The sequence below is a fragment of the Maylandia zebra genome, linkage group LG6, assembly GCF_041146795.1.
Source record: "Maylandia zebra isolate NMK-2024a linkage group LG6, Mzebra_GT3a, whole genome shotgun sequence".
Taxonomy (NCBI): domain Eukaryota; kingdom Metazoa; phylum Chordata; class Actinopteri; order Cichliformes; family Cichlidae; genus Maylandia; species Maylandia zebra.
Window position 1 is genome coordinate 19,740,030 of NC_135172.1, and position 24,829 is coordinate 19,764,858.

The following is a 24,829-nucleotide window of genomic DNA, read 5'->3' on the forward strand; positions in this document are numbered from 1 at the left end:
AAACTCATTATGAAAGTGCCAACAGAGGTCAAGTCCAGGACTGTTTTTCCACTGATTTCTAATAGGTCCTATTGCAATCAAGGGCATCGCCGCCTAGTGGCTGTTAAAAAGAATGCAGTTTAAAAGCACTTCAGGTTTCACCTTTCTTGCAAGCTAGGTCCATCTTTTGTGGTCTTTATGGATAGATCTTTCTGACTTCATATTAAGAAATGCATGTGTGTGCATTTAAACAAAAATTAAGATCAAGGTGCTTTAGATTGGGAGGTAAAGACCCTATAATAGTGCAGAAAACCCCAACAATCAGATGACCTTATGAACAAGCACTTTGGTGACAGTGGGAAGGAAAAACTCACTTCTAATAAGAAAAAAACCTCTGACAGAACCAGGCTCAGGGAGTGGCAGCCATGCGATTATCAGTATTATCTGATTCTAATCTCAACTTTGACAAACATATAAACAAGTTCAGCCAGTCCTGATACTCCCACATGAGGAATAGCTCAGAAACATTATCAATCGTTTTAATAACACTTGGACTATCATTCATGCTTTTATTGCTTCTTGGTTAGACTATTGTAATTGTCTTTCAATAAATATCAATCAGAAGACATTAAACAGACTTGAGATTTGCAGGAGCCAGACTTCTTACAAGAGCCAAGAAAAGTTAAGATATTACTCCAGTCTTAATGACTCTATACTGGCTGCCCATTACTTTTTTAAAGGATTTAAATATTTTACTTATTACTTATAAAGCCATTCATTGTCTGGCCCAGATTTTATACCCAAACTGCAGTACTTGCACTAACCATTACACAACCTCTGATCCTAAGGAAGAAACCTGTTAACTGTTCCCACCTCGAACTTAAAAGGCAATCGAGCTTTTCCTGTTAGGACTTCTCAGTTGTGCCTCAAGAAGTTAAGCTTAATTCTTTAAAATGCTTCTTCTTTAAAAAAAAAAAAAAAAAAAAAAAAAAAAAAAAACACTGCTAAAGACTCATTCATGCAACAAATTATATCAAATTTTAGAACAGAATTTTTTATTTTTTTTTGGGGGGGGGGGGGTGTTCTTTTATTCTGTGTTTCTGGGAAGCTCTTTGTAATGCTGGTTTTGCTAAATGCTATAAAAAAATAGGCTTTATTATTTTTTATTCAGATTAGGTACACATGTCAGTGTTCCCTTTAGGATTAATTTTTGCTTTGTAGGAATAACCACTGGTTATGTCAACTGGGCATATTTCCTAAACTTTCTAGCAAACAAGAGTTTGTGAAAAGGAGTATTGTGTATCAAATGCTTTTTTCAGATGGAACAAAATAAAGCTCATGGGAAGGAAAAGGAGGGCAAAAGCAATAAATTGCGAGATGGATTTTTACTAAGCTGTAACCTGAAATTGGAAGGCAGTAGAGGTGATTATTATGCAAATTGTCTAGTGGGGTCTAGAAAGAAGATGACCAAGTAATACAAAATGAGAAAGGTATTGATTTACACATATAAAGGTAAATGTCTTAAATATGTTTTTAAAAGAAACATTAAAAAAATGCTCATAAGATAACACTACTGTGTATATATGGATCGAATGTTGTGTGGGCAGCTGATTGCAGCCATTTTATTATAAAATCCATTTTAATTTGACCTATGTAGTACAATATTATTATTAATTTTTCCAATTTTCCAAGAGGCAGTCTGACTATTTGGAGTGAAAACAATGTTTCCGGCGTAGTTTTGCAGTCATATGGCAACTGTGTTTTGTTTGTGGTGAGAAATGTGTTTGCTTGCTTTAGATCTGGTTGGTTCAAGTAAAAGATCATTTGCTCTGAGTTAAAGGTGCAGTCAGTTGTTTTTGGAAGTTATTTAACATAAGAACAGGATACTGTACTCATAAATATACATTAATAAGTGTGTAATTACATCTTCTAACAAACTCAGAATTCAACCATTAAAAAGGGTGCACGTTTGTAGAAGCTGTCATGTTGACCCACTGTCTTGTATACAGCTGCTGATATAGACGTCACCATTCTGCCTAATTGTGTTTTATGTTTGTGGCTGGAGACCGGCCAAAGAGGAAGTAGTCGTAGGGGTTTAAGTGCCATGGAGGTAAATTTTTATTTGTGCACATTTTTAAATGTTCTGCATGAATTTAAATGTGACGTAAAAGCATCGTTTACAGGCATCCATATGTGTTGAGTTGCTACTGATGGACCAACTCGTTAGACAGAGCACAACAAAGGACACCTTGTGCATAATTTGGAGACGTGTGCAGGTTTGACAATTTACTAGCGCCAAATCACAATAACAGTTGCTTCAAGGCGTTTTATTTTGCATGATAAAGGCCCTACAAAAATACAAAAAAATAACAATCAGATGACTTCTCATTAAACACTTGGCAAAAGTGGAAAGGAAAAACTCCCTTTTAACAGGAAGAAACCTGCGGCAGAACCAGGCTAAGTGAGGGGCAGACATCTGCCACAACTGACTGGGAGCGAGGGGAGGGAGACAAGACAAAAGACAAAGGGGCAGCATTTGGTAACCCAACCTACTGAGATGCTAAGATGGAATACTATGAGGGTGAATACGATAAACATTTCACCTGCCTAAAATCAGCATTTTAGTATTATTGTGACCAAGAGAGAAAGGAGATTTCAGGAGGGCTCTAACGTCGCTTCACAAAGCCATCACAATTAGACTGTCAGTGCTTCATGTAGATTGAATAATACCCTATCCTATCTGACCACATCAAAAATCCCAGTACAGATATAGCAGTGAACATTTTTAGATTATATCTCTGTTTCAGCCTAAAAGATATTGCCTTTTTGAAAAATACTGCTCCCCTTCTGTCTTATTCATATAACCATAATAAATGTGGCTAGTAAAAGTATGACCATCACAACGTCAGATAATTGGTCTTAGAAAGTCACAGAAACAGTCATCCACCTGCTAAAGATGCAGTTATGGTGAAGTAGTCCTACTTATTTGTTTGGATTTCAACAGTTCACACTTTTTAAAACAAAAGGCAACACAAAGCTATTATCTGAATGAAATTACTTAGTTGATTTAACAGTGGTATAAGCCCCAGAATCAAAGCACATACAGCTCATACATACAGTATGCACTGCACAGTGAAATCATTCAGCGCACTCCTACGGCGCTGAAATCACATGACGTTATTTCATTTTTCTCCCCTCCACTGCAAACATGAAATCATTAATGTCAGCTCACTGTTAACAGTCGTCCAGCCATGTGTGTACTTTTCTTTCATGGCATCCATCCCTCACCTTGCAGCACACAGCAGCATTGCGTTACTCTCACACCTTCTTTAATGACCCTGCTTTGGCAATCGCGCGCCTTAAGGCATACAGACCTCGGAAAGTGTTCACAATGTCATTAATAGTTCTGACAACAGCTTAATGAGCCTCTGCCATCTGTTTATGAAAGCTTCAGGGAAAAGCAGGAGAGAAACAAGAAAATCAGATCCAGTAGCCATTCCCAGCTGTGCAAGTGTGCCTGATTTCCACTTGAACAGATCTAAACACATGAGGACATTTTAAGTGTAGTGACTTATGCAGCGTCATCCGTGGTGAGTCAGTGACTGAGCCTTGGCTGTCTGCCCAGTATCAACAGCCTCTAAATCACGGGCTTCAACCATAAGACCACACTACCTCGCCTTTAGCTTCCTCGCCCCTCCTTCCTCTGTACCACCCCGGAGTGTCCTTAGGCCTTGTTTGGCTAAAGTATACACATGGCATGAATAAGTGAAGCCACCCAGGGCTCCCTAGTATGGTGGCACGAGCTGAGAAGATGGAGTGTCCCGTAACTGCTGGAGCTATGCTAAATGCCTGATGCATGTAAATACACACAAATACAGTGACACAGCTCCATGGAAATAAATACAGCAGCTTTGGCTTCCATTGCTCCTTTCAGGAAAAGTAGAAAGCCAATCAGTCATTTCTTTAGACAGATGTCTTTCCAGATGTTTCAACACAGTGACTCTTTAGATTTCCAACTCAGAGAGCTTATGATGAGTCATTCTGTCTTTCACAGGTCTCGAATCTCTCGCTCCAAGTCTTTTTTTTTCCAGTCATAAAGGAGACAGCAGACAATAATTGAAGCAATTATAAAGTTGTTCTGTTAGGATTTGGCTAATTTCTCCTATACTCTGCTTTGAAAGAGACTATTTCCCTTTCCTCCTTTTTCCACTTTCTTTGGTCTTCCCCTCCTCCAAGTAAGAGGTTAATGTGCAGATTGATGACTCTTTATGGTAACTTGTTTGTAAATGTTTCCATCGGGGTTAAACAGATCCCAAAGTAGTACCATGTTAGGCACTACATATGTGTGCAAATTGCAGATTCATTACAGCAAAGAATCACTGTACTGAAAATGAATTTGGTGGGATGGGGGCAGGCAGGCGGCTGGTGGTAAGTGCAGTCTGGTGTGGGCAGCAATGATGGTGGTCCCTGACTGTCGATGCTCTCTCTCTTCTTTCCCTCCCTTTGCTCCCTCATTCCCAGTACCCCGCCGTCCTCAGCCCATCTGTTCCTGCTTGGCCTCTCGAGCTCTCCATCAGGTAGGCCTGAGCCATTGAGTGCTCCTTCAACTCATGGCATCTGAATAAACCAGGCAGAGGAGTGTGTGTGTGTGTTTGAGCATATGCACCTGCACAAGGTCTTTTTTTAATGTACCGTCTACAGTGTTTGATAAATAGGGTCCTTCAAAAGTTATTAGCCGACTACTTAAACTGGCCAGCTCTGTCAAGGTGACATCAAAAGCCATGGCGCACATTTTTTTCCTCCCATTCCATTTTGCTCACTAAAAACCCTAAAAAGTGACTGTTTTAACGCTCTTTCAAATCTAAACAGCGTTTCTCTCTCCAAGCAATTTCTACCAGTGTGAAGAACAACACTGCTAAGTTTACCCCAAATTCTTGCTTTTGCTTGACGAATGTGGAAAACATCAATTCTCGCTAAACGTGAACATTTTATCTGAGGAGTCAGTCAAACAAAACGAGTAGCAGGCCCACCAACCAGATTAATCAGTTCCACTCTTATTTAGATTAAGCAAATGGAAAGAATTTTACTCCATCATTTGGAAAAGTACTGTAGTTCTCAAGGTGGTCCTCAGCATGGGTGTAATTGGTCTGATAGTGCCCTGTACAGCTTCTCCCAAAATTGGACGTCATATAGTTTTTCCAGGACTTGTAGTCAGTTGTGAAATCTCAGTTTGCACAGTCTCTTTGCGTCTGGCTCATTTTACATCGGAAAAGGAAAAGAGGTGACTGGAACAGAAGGTGTGGAATCAGTTAGAGAGGTTTTTTTGCCTTGCATGCTCCCATTTAAAGGTCACTGTTTGAAAAACGACTTTGTTTTATTGTCTGTGGGAATCGTTGCGAGGTCTGATTTCAGAGTAATATTCCTTTGGCTGGTCCTTTTTCTTCTGTATCAAAAAGTCAAAGTGAAAACTTCCCCTTTGTCTGGGATCTGATTACCAAGCATGAGTCATTTTTTTTATGATGCACCAGTCTCTCCTGTCAGGATGCTTTTGTTGTAATCCCTTTCACTTAGTCTGAGGTATGTCTGCTATAAAACACTGCCCAGTTATTACAGTATACATTTTCACATTTCTTGCCTAAATGTAACTCAAACTCTGGTCTCTTTTGTGATTTCGGTTCATACTAGCCATGGAAGGTTTTTGGTTGTAGTTCTGATAGTTTTGAAGTAGGCTAATAGCTTGAAAAAAGTCAAGTACCTGATTTGCTTTTCTTAGCTTCACTTGCACTTGAACTCAGTGTGACGCAAATTTGTTTTATTATTCATGTTCAGGTGCATTTCTATCTATCTCGCTTCTGCTAATATTCCTTATGAATCACGTAGCACTTTGATAGCTAGTTGCTTGTGCACAAATGCATGTTAGTCAGATGTGTTTTGCTTTCTTGTGGCCTGCCTTTTATTAGCAGCAGAGCGATGGCAGGTTTGAGTCAGTCGCTTTATATCATGAAAATGGGCAAGAGAAAACAACTCAATAGGTCTTTGGAGTTGACGTCATGCCGCAGTGCATTGTGGGATTGCGGCACCATGTCAGAAGGCAACAAATCAAAACAAACACACTGTGTTGGAAGTGGGACTGCCAGAACCATGCTTAAAATCAGCGCAAAAGGGCTGTATCGCGACCGATTGCGCCCAGAAGCCAAGAGATGGTACTTGGAAAAAATAGCGTGCAGTGGACTGGAAACCCAGACAGCCTATCGCCGTTGTCCTATCCCGATATCTTTGCGTACCTTGTCTGTAGAGTCAGCGCATAGGGGAAATCATTTTTGTAATTATAAATCCCTGGAGGCGCACATCTGATTCACAAACGGTTGGGTACAAGATTTGGCCGTTTTTAAGCCTGCACGTTGTGAGTACGTTGACCATATGACCAAGATACAGCCAGAGGTTGCACATAACATTGACTTCTCCTCAGCACCTGCCCCAAAATTTGCTCTAAATGAACGATTCACGATTGATGCCAGCTGTGCGTTGCCATGTAAATAGTTTGCATTTCATGTGTATGTCCTTGCTAAGTACAAGTGAACAGATCTTGAATAAAAAAAATAAACATACTTTTTTCTGTTTTATTGAAACCACTTTACAGAAAGTACAATTATTTACAATGAACTGTACATGCAACACAGCAGTTTTATGAATATTCAACAAGAGCAAGTTTCATTTGGCCCTGGTTTGACAACCACACTGGGGCACATACAGGGAGTGCAGAATTATTAGGCAAATGAGTATTTTGTCCACATCATCCTCTTCATGCATGTTGTCTTACTCCAAGCTGTATAGGCTCGAAAGCCTACTACCAATTAAGCATATTAGGTGATGTGCATCTCTGTAATGAGAAGGGGTGTGGTCTAATGACATCAACACCCTATATCAGGTGTGCATAATTATTAGGCAACGTCCTTTCCTTTGGCAAAATGGGTCAAAAGAAGGACTTGACAGGCTCAGAAAAGTCAAAAATAGTGAGATATCTTGCAGAGGGATGCAGCAGTCTCAAAATTGCAAAGCTTCTGAAGCGTGATCATCGAACAATCAAGCGTTTCATTCAAAATAGTCAACAGGGTCGCAAGAAGCGTGTGGAAAAACCAAGGCGCCAAATAACTGCCCATGAACTGAGAAAAGTCAAGCGTGCAGCTGCCAAGATGCCACTTGCCACCAGTTTGGCCATATTTCAGAGCTGCAACATCACTGGAGTGCCCAAAAGCACAAGGTGTGCAATACTCAGAGACATGGCCAAGGTAAGAAAGGCTGAAAGACGACCACCACTGAACAAGACACACAAGCTGAAACGTCAAGACTGGGCCAACAAATATCTCAAGACTGTTTTTTCTAAGGTTTTATGGACTGATGAAATGAGAGTGAGTCTTGATGGGCCAGATGGATGGGCCCGTGGCTGGATTGGTAAAGGGCAGAGAGCTCCAGTCCGACTCAGCCGCGTATAAAAGAAGAAAAACTCATGACATGGCCTCCTTGTTCACCTGATCTGAACCCCATTGAGAACCTGTGGTCCATCATCAAATGTGAGATTTACAAGGAGGGAAAACAGTGCACCTCTCTGAACAGTGTCTGGGAGGCTGTGGTTGCTGCTGCACGCAATGTTGATGGTGAACAGATCAAAACACTGACAGAATCCATGGATGGCAGGCTTTTGAGTGTCCTTGCAAAGAAAGGTGGCTATATTGGTCGCTGATTTGTTTTTGTTTTGTTTTTGAATGTCAGAAATGTATATTTGTGAATGTGGAGATGTTATATTGGTTTCACTGGTAAAAATAAATAATTGAAATGGGTATATATTTGTTTTTTGTTAAGTTGCCTAATAATTATGCACAGTAATAGTCACCTGCACACACAGATATCCCCCTAAAATAGCTAAAACTAAAAACAAACTAAAAACTACTTCCAAAAACATTCAGCTTTGATATTAATGAGTTTTTTGGGTTCATTGAGAACATGGTTGTTGTTCAATAATACAATTATTCCTCAAAAATACAACTTGCCTAATAATTCTGCACTCCCTGTATTCACCAAAACACAGCACACCTTCACAATCTTATCAAGCAGTGTTGTGTCTTCACCCTCACATGATGTGAGTAATCAGATTGGCATTGTAGTGCGTAGCATTTTGAACTTGTTACGCAAACTACCTATTACTCGCTCAACATGAATTCTCAGGTGGGCAATTGCTCTCGTTTGGGGATGGCAGAGAACTCGATATCCGCTCGTCTGACCGCTGCAATCCAAGCCTGACGTCTTCGTTTAGTATTATCGGATACATGAGATCCCTCCCGTGACATGACGGGAAACGATGAAAAGAGAGCCCATTTTCCAGCTTCTTGCCTTCCCTATGGTGTGATCTACCGTTGCAACCGACAACACAGTACGTACAAACCACAGCTGACGCTTCCGTGTGCTTTGTCTGGCCTACTGTCATGGCGGGAGGGGGCCGCGTGACTTCACGCTCCAAAGCCCTATAAAAAAGATTACCAGGAAGAGTCAAGCTTACCTCAGAAATCACAGCATGGGTTTATATGTGTGTTAAATGTAATATGTCATCGATTTTTGAACAAATGGCTTCTTTTTCTTTCTGCTGTTTAATTTATTGTATGCACATTCGGGTATACAGCGCAGTTGGGCAACAGGCTCCAAAGTGAACCACATAAAGTTTTTACTTGCTGTCCAAATGTTTCTTAGTTCTACAAATAGTGTTCAGGTCAACTTTGGAAATTGATTTACTCAACATAATCTGTTTTGGAGTCAGGTTCAGTTCCAGTTGAACTTTGGATTTTATTATTTAGAACGCAAGTATGCACAACTACTACAGGTAGCAATTGTTCCTCTAACTCCTGTACTGCTGTCAAAGGACTATTTTTCTGGAACTCTTTAACATGACCAGGCCCCGATGGACATACTGTTGGCATGCTTTTGTTGTTTTTGTTTGGTTTTTGTTAGCCACTGTGCATTCATAGACTGTATAGGTGGATAACAGTGACACTGATATCTGCTATTTGACATAAGTGCAAACATAAAGACAGTATTAGAATTTCACTCACTAGAACTGAAGAACAGACTATCTGTTGTGCAATAGAAAACCTCCAAAAAGCACCACAACAACAAACATAATTAAGAATTAAAGTTCAGCAACTCAAAAAAGTGATGCCAAACAAACTACTAGTGGTCAAGATCACACCCTGTCACACAATAATGTCAGCAATATTTGCTTGAGGTGATTACTGGAGAAACTGCAGTTTTTGGTGTTTGAGCACTAGCTTCATTTTCATTTTCTACAAAGTTTTAAGTAGCTGGGCTATCAAATCCACTGTCCAAATAAACTTATTTGGGTGTTTCAGTGTCATTTTGGTTTAAGGTCACGCTTGATATACTGGTAAATTTACCAGTATATCAATGTCTGCCCCTCACTTTCCACTTTGCCAAGTGCTTGCCCATAAGAAGTCATCTGATTGTTGTTTTTTTTTGGATGGCGCTAATGCGTTAATAAGCTAACCACGCTAACGCATTGATGCCGTGCAGCTCCACGCACGGGGCAATATGCGTTAACTCACTAATGGAGATTTGCTGCGTTAATGCAGTTATGGCGTTAACATCATTTTAACGAGATTGCTGACAGCACTAATATCTATATCTATATATATAGATATAGATATAAATATATATATATATTAGGGGTGCAACGATACACAAAATTCACGGTTTGGTTCGGTTCAATACTTCGGTGTCACGGTTTGATATTTTTTCGATACACAAAATGTTCATGCCTTTTTAATTTAATTTAAAATTATAAATATATATTTTAACTCAAAAGTAGTTTTTAAATTTAATGTTGCTAAAACAACAAAATAATTAAAAAAAAAAATCTATCTGATTGAGAAATCGCTCATCTTTTGAAAAGAGAGTGTATTACAGAGAAATGGCTCTTTCCAAAATAAAAGCTATACTATACCCTTCTTCTGCGGTATATTCTCAGCAGCATATTAAACATATCAGGTCCCCATAAGGAGAATCATGTGCTAATGGCTGTCTAAATGACTCGGGTAAAGTTTGTAGCATGCGTGCTTGTTGTTTTTGTCTGCTTCCACTTGTCTTTGCACTAGGATGATGTTGGCGTAAATGTGGAGTCATATTCATTGTGTTCCCACTAGTGCTGTCAGCGTTAATCTCGTTAAAATGACATTAACGCCATAACGCGGCAAATCTCTGTTAATGAGTTACCACGGATCACAAGCTAACTGCGCTAACACACTAGTTCCCACCAGTTGAGCATTGCGTGGCACATCCGACATACTGTTTTACTTTTGTCCATGACACGCTTACCATCAGGGTCATGCTTCACATGAAAACCAAGATAGTTCCAAAGGCCAGATCTGAATGAGGGTGGGGGAGGTTCAATTTGCCATGTTGCAACGAGCTTAGCTTCTGTCTTGCTAGCTTGCGCCGCACTCAGTGGTTCTGCGCTCGACAGTGCAGCCTAGGCGGAGTAGTCGAACGCAGATCCGCTGAGCGCTCAACACAGACAGCATCGTCGGAAGAAAAGTTGATAAAATAGATTTTAAAAATTGTATTGTTCGATACATATGCATACCGAACCGAAAGAACTGTATTGAACGGTTCAATATCGATACAAGTATTGTTGCACCCCTAATATATATATATATATATATAAACACATTACTACTGAATTATAGATACAGAAGATTTAATACCCAACAGGTTGTTTCATAGTATCTCATGACATGATGATAGTCACCCAAACTTTAGCTTCTTATTCCTGCACTGTTGTCATCTGCTCTACGCTGCTATTTTCTTTCTGCTATTTTCTTGAAAGCATTTTTATAGTAACTTATTTTGATAACTTGATCAATAATCAGTGGCACTGTGAAGATTCAAAATTACTGACTGTAGCATAAAGAAAGGCATGATCTGTTATTGTTGGTGTTGATCCTACATCATCATAATAATGTCGGTACAGGACCCTAGCAACTAACCAGTCAACTTGACTGAGTATTCAGCTAACATTAGCCAAGAAATTAGCTAATACTAAAACTATCAGTAGCAAACCAACAGGAGTAACCTAAATTTGGCTAAAAGCAAATCTAACTCGATATTTGTTTGTTATTCATCAAACATGCACATGGTGAACACAGTCGTAAGGACACCAGTGCTCAACTGAACGGTCAAATGTACAAATATATATGATTGATTTGATATATATGATATATGATTGTGGGATTTGTATAAAAATAAAATCTTTGTTGGGACTCCTGCTGTTTCGCTAAGCTTTCACTTAATCTTTCAGCTGGGTGAGGAAAGCAAAATCGGAATTTATTTAACATAATGCGGCAATCGGCTAATGGCTCTGCCATGAACGTGCATGTTAACGCGCTGAGTGTGATTGAGCAGTTGTGACCCCGGCCTTAGACTTCTCTCAGCGGGGTTCATTCAGACGAATGGGGTCAGCGCCCTGTCTGCCACTGTATGCACCCTCCCATTCCTCAAAGCTTCACACTAACACAATGTAAAGGTTTGAGGTAGGCTCACATGGTCTGTCAGACAGGCTCATATGCTCTGAAACACATTGAGGTCCTCCAATCAGCACGAGAACATAAAATACTCAAACAGTCGCACTCCTTATACCACTAAGCACTCAAAAACATAAACACTGCTTCATTATCCCCATGCTCCCCTCACAGCCATTTAGAAGCGGACAACAAATTAACAAAAGTCAGTGACCATAAACACACGCAACATGTGTGTAGTTTCTTGTGGGAATGATCATTTTGTAAATAATTTGGGAAACAAAGTATAAATCAGGACAGTGTAAAAACCCGAGTTTATCTTCAGCTAATTGCAAAGATACAGAGCTGAACTTTCTGGGTGCAGTCCCCACCGTGCTACATTCCACTTGCTGATAGCAGCATTGGACCACCAAGGATTTTAAGTATACTTACATGACTTGATATGTACAAAGACTCTGATAAAATGCTTCCCTCTGCTGCTTATCCATCCTCTCCTTGTCAGAGAAGCAGAGTTGTGCCAGTAAGACGCCATCTCCTAGATGACTAGTCTTAAAGAAGAGCTTTAAATTCTGTGCATTGCTGGGTCTCAAAGACAGTTTTCAGCTGTTTCTATTCATGTGCCCCAAGATACATTTCAGTTACGTTTTCATTAATTATGGATTAAAAATGAGTGCCAGTTTGCAAAAAGCCCCACCAAATTATCCAAAAACTAAATAACACTACGGCAAAGTACGATTCCTCTGTCTAATTTTGGCAAACCAACCCTTGATAAAGTATATTTGGCACAGGTGTTGTACATAATTGTGCACAGCAGTATTATTTCGCAGATTATGTTCAGCACAAGCAGGTGTTTAGCGCCAGTGCTCGCAGATGAACCATTTGTGGTATAATGTTGTAAATGGCTTTATTTTTACTCACTTTTTGGCAGTGGAATGTAAAAAGAGTAAATGGGGTGACTTGCCAACCTCAGGCCACAACTGGAATCAGTATTCCTTATACACAATGTCTTTGATTATAAGGTTGTTATGAGTCTACAGTCCAAGTCATAGAAACCATGTGGCCTGTTTTTTATTAACATGCTAAATGAACTGAGCATTTATGTTCTTGTGGTGCGCTCGGCCCACCAAAAGAGAAGGAACTCGCCGATGCTGTTGAGATAAACCAGCCAGCAAATTAGGGGATGGATTGATCATAAAACATTCAAACAAATTTCAACACTTGTCTTTTTCTTGGGAATGTGATTTTTTTTTTCTTCCAGTCTTTCACAACCTGTGGCTTGCACGCCGTTTAAGAGACAGAGGCTGCCAAGTATCACCGCGTGCTCCAAATATTTGTGTGGTCATCTGGATAGTACTGTGGAGTCAGATCACATCAGTAATGTTCAAACAACTTGAACCCACTTCATGTTTTACACTGTGCTGTCCAAGTGTTATTGCCTCAGGAGATAAAATGGGAGCAATAATGTAATTAATTTTAATTCAGTTTTATTTATATAGCACCAAATCACAACAACAGTTGCCTGAGGGTGCTTTATTTTGTAAGGTAAAAGCCCTACAGTAATACGGAGAAAACCCAACAATCAGACAACACTCTTCAAGCAAGCACTTGGCGTCAGTGGGAGGGAAAAACTCTCTTTTAACAGGAAATAACCTCTGGCAGAACCAGGCTCAGGGAGGGGTGTCCATCTACTGTGATCGGTTGGGGGTGAGGGGAAGGAGAGCCAGAGATGAGTAATAACCGATGATTAAATGCATAGTGAGTGAAAAAAAGGTGAGTGAAGAAGACACAATCAGTGCATCATGGGAAGCCCTCAGCAGCCCAGGCCTATTGCAGCATAACTAAGGGAGGGTTCATATTCACCGGATCCATCCATAACCATATAGTTTATCCTTTTAATGGACGTCTTTTTATTATCTATTTTCTTCTATTTTAACAAAACACCATCATTCAGTCAATTTGAGTTCCAACTGAGTATAATTGCTTGACAATGAGAAAGTACAGTTATAGTACGTATGTCTCTGGAAATTATGTACAGGTCAGTTTGTGGATCAATACCAAGAGACTGAAATTTTAAGATGTTAGAAAGTCAGTTGTGAGTTGGTTGTGAGTTCACTTAAACTCTATTTTTTTCCTTTTCCATTGGACTAAATATGATCGATATTTACCTGCTACAATTCATCCTTTGTTTGAAAAAAAGCACCTTATTTTAAGTCTACTGTCTTCTGATAGGATGCCTATCATAAACAAAGAAATGTGAGTGAAAAGAAAAGTGTTCTTTTGGCATGTCAGCTATAGCTGACATGCCAAAAGAACACTAGTAAAAAGACTGCTAGTAAAAAGACTGCTAGTAAAAAGTACTAGTAAATAATATATAGTAAATAATACTAGTTAATAGTATTAGTAAATAATACATAGTAATAATTTTACTAGTAAATAATACTAGTAAAAAGACTGCAATATATTGCAGTGTTTTTACTGTTGAAACATGGTTTTGTTGTAGCATCTTTATCTTACAATACTGACACTGAAACTACATTCTCTTTTTATTTCTCAGAAAAAGCACCATTAGGACAAATTCAGAATACATTTCTGTTTAAGGCACTTTAAACACATTTCAAGCTAATGATTTTACCGTGGTTTGTTGCTTTCATCCCTACTGTTTACTTCTCTTTGTTAGTGTCTAAACCGTTTTTACATTGTGCTTTGGTATGTCCTAGGAAACGATTTTTAGATCCACACACAGAAATATAGATTTTCACCCTTTCTTTTTTCAGCACATGGCCTTTAAATTGTCTCATTTCAGACTTTGTGCTGACAAGCTTCTGCCTATCTAGCCCACCTTGGATCGCTACCACAGCATCATCTGGTGACCAAAATAGTGTCTGGCGGTACTGACATCCGCAGTCATGGTATACAAACATCTGTCGTTTCACAAATAAAGTTATTGTACACTCCTCGTTGAGTCATCACTGCCGAGACCTCCAGTGTAGACGGAAATGTAACTTGAGCGTGTAATACAAACCTGAGCGCATAAAGCACTGAGGAGAATAGCTGCATTTATTGGAAATGGTGTGGTCTCCAAGATCAACTTCTGCACATCCCTAAATCACCATGCCTGCAGCCTCATTAGTAGGCTGCAGAGGAGGGGAAGCCATATTTTAGCAAATGTTTGCATACCCAAGTGTGACAACTTCACCCGTGGCCAAACAGAGAGGTGTCATATGTTTGTAAGTGTCTTTGTTGAATGCTTAGCAACCAGTGGTTCAGACATTTATGACTCTTGTAGATGCATGACGAAATCACTTTCCATCCTAGCACGCAGTCCCAAAATGTACTGGGTCCCCAATGAAGGCCATAAACCAGAATAGCTGTCACAGCAATAAGTTGTTTTATCTAATTAAATACAACATCAGGTACGTACATAAAAAAAATGCATGATTTTATGCTGCAGATATATGCTTAAATCATGGAACGAGTTTCAATTCAAGTCAATTCTGTGGATTTTATGGTCTGTGGATAAAAGTATTCCTAAAACACTGTTGTGATGGCTCTCGGTCAACAGCTTGATAGCCAAAAAAATCAAAAACCATACCTCAATTCAATTTGGCACTTTCAAGGTCATCTCTGAGTGCACATCTGGAATGCTTCCACTGAAATTTAAGGCTTGTTATTTGCTGTCACCTTCTCTGTTTTGCTGACTTGGTGTAATCTACTTTTGAGCCTGACCGTCTCCCTGAGTTCTGTATGTGAAGTTCAAGTTTTTGTTTTGTTTTATGTACTTACTGTACTCTATTGCCATTAAAAGCAAAACACACATCCCCAACCACTGATTTATAGAGTGGACTATAAATACGTGTTTGAAATGCACATTTTCTTGTTCTGTGGTATCAGAATGACAGTTGCTACAATTTGACATCTCAAGCTAACAAAATATCACACAGCGTTTTAAAGCCAAACACTATATCGACACATGGATACATGATGGAGGCAGTTCAGTATACAGATTATGCCAATGATAATTGTTTAGCAGGTTGTTTGGACTGGCTGTGTATCACAGTGTGGAGTCCTAGCTAAATATTTACTGGGTGCCGCGGAGGTTAGAAGGCATACTTGGCCGAGCTCGTGTCTCTGGTTCACGAGCAAACGAGGGTTAAGATCGCCACCAACTAATGTCGTTAGCAAGCCAGTGATGCTCACTCCTGACCCCTTTACCATTTAGGGGGCCCTGGACTGATATGAGTGTTATTGACCCAGAGGCCAAGCGTGGCATGTTTGGGGTCTGCAGAATATATCCCAAGCTTTAACCTATACAACGAAGCCAATTATAGCTGCGAAAGGCCAAACAATACAATCCATCAGTCAGGTTTCTTGGATAAACAGGAGTGGGCGGCCTATGTCGGGGTGTAAACTCCAAATCCCAGAGAAGCTAAGGGTCAGCAGAGTGGATTTGGTTGTCTAATTGGGGGTTGGTTGGACACTGTGTGAGTGTGTGAAAATGAGCAATATAAAGAGAGTGTAAGAGAGTCCATACCATTGTGTGTTTGTATGTCTTACATATGTGTGTGTGTGTGTGTGTGTGTGTGTGTGTGTGTGTGTGTGTGTATGCACCACTGCTCAAACACTATGGGTCCAGAGGCACCAATACACCTAATGAATGTGTGTTTGTTCTTCAGACCCCACACACCTCTGTTTATTTGAACATGGGATAGTGTTCCTGAACTGTTTTATCCTCCTTGTGTTTGCCACTTAACACATGCACCGCAGTGCTGGCCTGTGCGGCTGTGTGCACAACATTTTTTTTTAAAAAGAACAAAAAAAAAATCAGTCAGTGTGACAATAATGATAGACAAACAAGCATTATCTTGTAGTTTGTGGACACAGAGTTCGTCTTCGTTATTTTTCATCCTTCATTATGCAGCAGGGTTATAATCTAAACAGCTCCAGCGCAGACCGTGCCAAAGGCAACGGGCCAACGGAAGATTGGCGGTCGGTTTAGTGTCAATGATGTGGTGATGTGGGTCAGGGATAGCAGCAGCAGCGGTCATTGCACAGTGGCTAAGAGCCCAGCCAGACCACCGGGGAGGAGGCCTTCACCTCTTTCCTCTGCCATCAATCACTCCCACAGGCATAAGCAAAGATAGATAGGTTTGATTGTCTAATTGGATGTAAGCAAAGATAGATGCAAGCAAACAAAATAAGACACTGATCGTCACATCTCATCATGATTCATTTTTAATTTCACAGAGCCCAGGGAAATACTGTGTAACTAAATGATATATATGCCTCACTCAAGTTCAGCTAGGCAGGGTGAAAAGATGCATAGTGTGGCAAAATGCATATGTCCAATGGACACATTGACAGGAATCATCTGGTAAAGAAAGAAAAGCCCAGCTTAGACCATTTCAGGAAGTTACAAGACCTATAAACATAAGTTTTGTGTATTAACTTTATATTTATGGACAGACTAAACACACTCAAATAAACCCCTGACATATAATTTTACAGTACAAAATTCACATATTGATGTATATTTACCCCTTTTGTTTCACATTACTGTACAGGTGCTCTTTGGACCAAAACTTGCAGCAATGGTGAGTGTGTCTTTGACCTTTGGAGGGTTTTCCAAAGGTGCAAAAACATGAAAAATAAGCATATATGAAAGGTCAATAAATCTTAATTGCTGTGTTCATTTTAATCAGCTTCACACACTCACTCAGTCTCTCTGCACATGTATGGATAATGTTGCACCTCTTTCAGTTCCCACCAGCACTTATTATTCTCTGCTGGTAGTGTTATAGTATTTACTGGGAGCCATTCCTCCTGAGTCTTTCAGTTGCCTGAAACACTCTACTCCAGCGCAAGGCCTTGTTGCCCACCCAAAGAGGTTATAGGGATTCTCGACAGCCCTCTCTCTCCCTAAGTGGGTGGTCCTCTGGGGTATGGCTGAAGCACAGGTGGAGCATTGTAGGGGTACTCACAAAAATAACCCCCCTCACTCCTCACTAACAACCCCTCCCGCCACCTTTTTTTTTTTTTTTTGCCACGCCTGCTCTATGGAAAGGTGGACTAAATTTTGCAGAGCCTTTCATTAGATCATTAAGACACTAATGTTGACATATACAAATTTGTGTGTTAGCCATGGTGGGGAAAACTGAGCAAATTAACCGGTTATGTAGATTATAGCAATTTTTCCTCAGCCAGACTTTTTTGATTTCATAATCTGGTGGCTTGGAAAGTCCCATCGTAGCAATGTATATCACTTTCTGATAGAAAAATATGAGCGGTGAACAATGAACTTGTGTGATGTCAATAAATAAATAAAAAAAACAGCCTTCTCTACTAAAATATTCCCATACTCCGGTTTTGTAAATAATTATAGTTCTGCTGAATCTGTTTTATAAAGTTTACATGGTAGGTTCAGTGCACCCTATCTGTTGTTTGAAACCCTGCAAACCACCAGCAAGATGTTGACATATGGCAGCCCTGGTGTAGTGCACCAGGCATGGATTACTTGGGACCATAATAAACAGGAGCATAGGCAAGGCAAGGCAAGTTTATTTGTATAGCACAATTCAACAACAAGGTGATTCAAAGTGCATAAAGAGGGATCTGTGCAGAGGGGGTGCCCTGTGAAGGTTGACTCTCCTCGGACCTCCTTGTCTTCCTATCACTGTGTCTATGTTCAGCCTTTTTGTAATACTTCTACCTACTATGACGGTAGTGAGGTAGGATGTAATCACACTGGCTCTCATCCAATCAACAGGACTGTGTAACTTGGTTGGTAAGAGGCTGCAAGCCACCTGCTCATATTTAATATACATACAGTGCTGTGCAAAAGTCTTGAGCAACCCCTCTTCTTACATTCTTGTAAGTTTTCAAAGTGGTCTTGAACAATGGTTTTCCAGAGTTCCTGAGGGTCTTTCAGAGGTTTTAATTTTTAGTTCAGTCTTTATATCTGACCATTTTATAAGGGGTTTTTTTTGTTGTTTTTTGTTGGTTTTTATTTAACCACCTTACACTGATGTATCAATCATTCGAGCATAAACAAGGCACCTAACTCAAGGGATGAACTAGGAAACAGAAAACTTAGCAAAGAACCAATTTTAAATTATATTTTAAATAGCCTGCCACAAAACACACACTGATTATACTTCTTTTCATCAAATCCATGGGGCTGCATTTAAGCCAGTGGTATTGGAGAGCTTGTCAAAATTGATGGAATTATGAACACAGAAAAATACCATCAGTTTTTAACCCATCGTGTAATACCATGTGGAAGAATGGCAGTAGCTTCATTTTTCAGTGTGACAATGATCCCAAACACACTCCCAATTCAGCAAAATGCAGCATATCACGCAGTTGATACATGAACTTTTATTTGATATATAATAGATATATGTGTGCAGACTTAGAGCAGGTGCTCCCAAAAGCCATACTGCAATGCAAGTGGGCACAAAAAGAGTTGGCTGTGTGCGCCATCCACCTGTACTTTACCATTTATACCGGGTTTAGTAACATACTGATCTGCATGCTCTGTGAACCCCTGCAGAAAGTGTTGTGCAAATAAAAACATAAATGCTTGTTAATGTTTTATTGACCATCTCATTGCGGAAAAGTACTGTAAAGACTGACAACTTTGGCAAAGCATGCAGTAACAGGTATTTCAGACAATGACGGGAATGTTGAAGAATCAGCTAACTCCATGTGAGGCTAAGTATCCATTATCAGAGTTCCTATCCTCTGACGTCTCACATAACTTCCTGGTCAGATCTTTGCGAGGGCCAGATGGTTACATTGGCCACTGGGGATAGCAAGAAGCCCAGAGAGACAGTTTTACAATGTGCAATTACGGGACAGATAAACTGAACGTGCAACAAAGCAAGGCAATTCCAGATCCCTGGCTTCTAGACTTTGATAAGGCAACAAGCTGCATTCCTTGGTCAATTTACTGTCTTCAAAATTGAAATACCAGTACTAATGGACACTCTAACTGTGGCTTGAATGGAAGATTGTTGTCTTAAATGAGACCAGAGCACAGCAGATATACTGTAAAGCATGCTCCACTGATCAAGCACTCAAAGCTTTCTGATTTGTTTTTGGCTTGGTCACATCCCAATTGATGCTAGAGGGGATATAGTTTCTTAACCAATGAGCAGGGCTCCACATATTGCTACACTCTGAGTTCAGCCTGTTTTTTTCCACATTAACATTTCACAGAAAGATCAGGCGCCTGCCCTCTGTGCTTTACCCCAGGGAGTATGAATCCCACACAAACTGACACTGATACAATCTCCAGGTAATGGCTGCCTGACTGCAAGCCAGAGGGAGTCTGAAGATATACTATGTGTGTATGTAAGTGCATGTCTGACATGAGGAGCTACCCAGCACCACTGGTGTGGTCACGAGGCCAAAGTTCACTCAGAAATGTGTGGCCTGGGGTCACGAGGTGCTATGGCCTCCGTTAACGGTGAGGGTAGAGTTTCAACCTCCACCCTCACCCTCACCTCTTTCTCCAGGCTGTTCCAACACTTACATTTCTCACCGTGACACGCATGACGACCCGACCTTTTAGTCAGGTGACAGAAGCTTGATGGAGGTGGATAACAAATCAAGATGACATGGCGTTAGAATACAAAATTACAAGGCAGTAGTTTGGTGGTATAGATTTGTTCATGTGTTTAATTTGCCTTGCAGAAAGTTTTTTTATGTGGTAGGCTGTATGTTGATGTTGCACTGTTGTAAATGTATGGTGCGCATACGCAATGACTAGTGTACATTTGAACAAAAGCCGGTGTTGGCTTCCATACATGTCAGGTTCGACGGTGCCCCGACCGGCGACCTGTGTGTGTGTGTGTGTGTGTGTGTGTGTGTGTTTGTTCTCCCGCTCTGTTTTTGTCTCCGTTGTAGTTGTTACGCAGTTGCGTAGCAACGGGAGATGTCCGACCCGGAAGTTCCGCCACTCTGAGTGGTCCCACCTGCAACTGATTCCTCGCCAGCTGCTGCCAATCATCCACCATTGTGACAGAACTATTTAATGGTGTGGCTGAGTGACAGACAGCGCTGGAGTATTCCACCAAGCCGGGTAGTGACTCGAATTCAGCGAGTGTTAGACAAACGTTTGATAGCGGAGGGAGGCTAACCGCATCTGTTTGCCTTTTTTCCAGGCTACGAGTGAGACGGAGATACGAGAGGAGAGACGTCACTTAGCACTATGGATTACTTTGGATTTGCTTCACTGTAAATAAAGACACTGTTCAATCTTAACGAGCGATCCGCGTCTGGGTTCTCTTACTCATCACTCCCGTAACAGAATACTCCAGCCACTTACATGGACCCAGCGGACGCCGCTCCGGTTCTGCGAGAACTCTCGATTCAAGGTGAGATGTTGGAACGCCATGAAAAAATGATGAAACATGTTGTTGAAGAACAAACTGTGTTACGGCAGCTGGTTGCTGAATTAAAAGGGATTTTGCTAACTCCCCCTGGGGCTGCAGCTGATGCTCCGTCGCCCGGGCCGTCTCTCAGCACAGCCGCGGCTTCTCCTCTGCCTCCTTCCCCTCCCACACTGCAGCGCGAACACCCGCTGCCGGCCCCTGAGAAGTTTAGTGGGGATCTGGATAAGAGCTGCGGGTTCTTAACACAATGTTCGTTCATTTTTAGAGAACAGCCTCGGTCTTATTTCTCAGATGGAGCCAAGGTGGGGTTAATGGTGGAATCAATGACTGGACGCGCTTTACAATGGGCCCAGGCCGTGGTAAGCATGCAACCTGCTATCTCTTATGAAGATTTTTTGTGCAAATTTCGTTGTGTTTTTGACAAAGGCTCCAGCGCCGACAGCGCAGCACATCGCATGTTTTCCCTGAAACAAGGATGGAGTGTAGCGGACTTCTCGATTGACTTCTGGAGTTTGGCCGAGGAGACCGGCTGGCAAGAAAATGCACTACGAGGGGCTTTCATAAACGGCCTGAACGAAAATCTAAAACGTGAGTTGGCCTCAAGAGAACTGCCTAAGTCGCTCAGTGCTTTGGTGAATGTGTGCATTCAGTTGGATGAGCATAGGCGTGAGTTTGGACGGCGACCAGCGGGCAGCAGCAAAACCTCGGCAGGGCCCTCTCTCGAGTGGAGACGGGAGTGGGAGGAACAGCCGTTGGAGGAGGAGCAGCCCATGCAGATCGGTCGAGCCAGCTTTAGGTCTGTGGCCCGACGGAGAAGACCTCAGGGGGGTGAGTGTTTCACTTGCGGAAAGAGAGGACACTTTTCTGATAAATGCCCAGAGTCGGGAAAAGACGCTGCTCGTCAGTAGCCGTGGGCATACTGACGGGCGTTACCGCAAACATCTTGCCCCACCTCAGCTGTCCTGCCAAATTGATTTTCCAGTCCTGTATTCACCCATGTAGTGCTTTAATCGATTCGGGGGCCGAACAAAGTTTTATTGACGAAGCCCTGGCCCAGACGTTGGGCATACCTGTTGAACCCTTACCTGAGGTCCTCCAGGTGGCGGCGCTGAATGGTGCCCCCTTGGCCAGTATAACACATCGCACTACTGATTTGACTCTTTCTCTTTCCGGAAACCATGTTGAACAAATCAGCCTGTTTCTGTTCAAGGCTCCTCACACTCCGCTAGTTTTGGGCTACCCCTGGCTCGAACGCCATAACCCGCAGATCGATTGGGAGAACAGCAGGATAACTGGGTGGAGTCCTAAGTGTCATGAACAGTGTTTACGTTCTGCTACAGTTAGCCAGACGTCCACTAGCCCATCTTCACCTGACGCTCCTCTCGATTTGACTGCAGTTCCAGCTGAATATCACGACCTAGCCCAGGTGTTCAGTAAAGAAAAGGCCCAGTCTCTTCCCCCCCATCGTCCGTACGATTCGGGGATAGACTTGCTACCCGGCGCTCCCTTGCCCACAAGCCGTCTATACAGTATTTCGAAATCAGAGCGAGAGGTAATGGAGGGCTACATCACCGACTCGCTGGCGGCCGGGATAATCCGGCAGTCCACCTCTCCTCTCGCGGCAGGTTTCTTCTTCGTTGAGAAGAAAGACAAAACGCTCCGCCCCTGCATTGACTTTCGAGGTCTTAACAAGATAACCATTAAGAACAAATACCCGCTTCCTTTACTCACCTCTGCTTTTGAACTCCTTCAGGGGGCTGCCATCTTTTCTAAACTGGACCTCCGCAGTGCTTATCATCTGGTGAGAATCCGCCAGGGGGATGAGTGGAAGACGGCGTTCAACACGCATCGTGGGCACTTTGAATATTTGGTGATGCCTTTCGGGCTCACGAATGCTCCGGCGGTCTTCCAAGCCATGATAAATGATGTTTTACGGGACTTCATTAATCATTGTGTTTTCGTTTATCTAGACGACATCCTTGTGTTTTCTCGGAACCCAGCTGACCATGTCAAGCACGTGAGAATGGTGTTGCAGCGCCTGTTGGAGAACCGGCTGTTTGTAAAGGCAGAGAAGTGTGAGTTTCACGTGCAGACAGTCTCCTTTTTGGGGTTCATCATCGAGGAGGGACGGCTGCGGGCAGATCCGGCCAAAGTGAGGGCAGTGGTGGAATGGCCTGAACCCAAGAACCGTAAGCAGCTGCAGAAGTTTCTGGGATTTGCCAACTTCTATCGACGGTTTATCCGCAATTTCAGTCAGGTCGCCCTGCCTCTCACCAACCTAACCTCTCCTAAGCAGCCATTCCAGTGGTCTCCCGGCGCTGAACGGGCTTTTGTGAGACTCAAGCACCTCTTTTCCTCAGCTCCGGTGTTGGTACAGGCAGACATCAGTCAACCTTTTTTTGTGGAGGTGGATGCTTCAGACGCAGGTGTGGGGGCAATACTATCCCAATGAGTGAATGCAAAATTACACCCATGTGCCTTTTTCTCACGTCGCTTATCTCCTGCAGAGTGCAATTACGACGTTGGAGACCGGGAGCTCCTCGCCATTAAGTTGGCGCTTGAAGAGTGGCGACATTGGCTCGAAGGCAGCGAGCATCCGGTGGTTATCTGGACAGACCACAAGAACTTGACCTACCTCCAAGCGGCCAAAAGACTGAATGCCCGGCAGGCCAGGTGGGCTCTGTTTTTCACTCGGTTTAACTTGACCATCTCTTACAGACCTGGCTCCCGCAATCTTAAAGCAGATGCTTTATCGCGCCAATTTTCCCCGGATCTCGACCCAGACGAGAAGGAGAGACCCATTCTGCCATCCTCGTGCTTCGTGGGGGCTCTGACCTGGGACATAGAGCGGGTTATTAAGGCTGCCCAGCGGTCGGAACCTGATCCGGGCACTGGGCCCAATGGGAGGATGTTTGTTCCCGCGGCGGTCCGAAGTAAGGTCCTTCACTGGGTCCATACGGCCAAGTTTGCCTGCCACCCGGGTAAAAACCGCACTATCGCCTTTCTGCAACGTTTGTTTTGGTGGCCGACTCTAGGGAAGGACGCTCGGGAGTATGTGGCCGCTTGCCCCGTTTGTGCCCGAAACAAGGTCTCCTGTTCACCCCCTGCTGGCCTCCTTCATCCATTGCCTGTGCCCAGCCGCCCGTGGTCTCATATTGCACTGGACTTTGTTACCGGTCTTCCCCCCTCCTCGGGTCACACAGTCATCTTGACCGTGATCGATCGCTTCTCAAAGGCTGTTCATTTTGTTGCTCTGCCGAAAGTCCCTTCGGCCCTGGATACTGCCAAGATTCTCACGCAGCAGGTGTTCCGTCTCCATGGGGTTCCCCAAGATATTGTGTCCGATCGGGGTCCCCAATTCACGTCGCGAGTGTGGAAGGAGTTTTGTAAGGAACTGGGGGCCCAGGCCAGCTTGTCGTCCGGCTTCCACCCTCAAACCAACGGGCAAGCGGAACGGGCTAATCAAGAGCTCGAAGCGATGTTGCGTTGTGTGGTCTCTTCGAACCAGTCATCATGGAGCGATCAACTGGCGTGGGTCGAATATGCCCATAATGCTAGCACGTCGGCGGCTACTGGGGTTTCCCCATTTGAGGCCTCCCTGGGGTATCAGCCCCCGCTTCTCTCTGTGTCGGAGGGGGAATTGTCGGTTCCTTCAGTCCAGCACCACCTGCGGCGCTGCCGGCGGGCATGGCGCGCCACCCGGACCGCCCTCTTGAGGACCGCTGAGCAGAACAAGAGACTTGCGGATCGCCGCCGTGCTCCGGCCCCTGCATACCAGGTCGGGCAACAGGTATGGCTGTCTGCGAAATATGTTCCTCTGAGGGTCGAGTCTAGGAAACTGGCTCCACGCTTTATCGGGCCCTTCCCCATCCT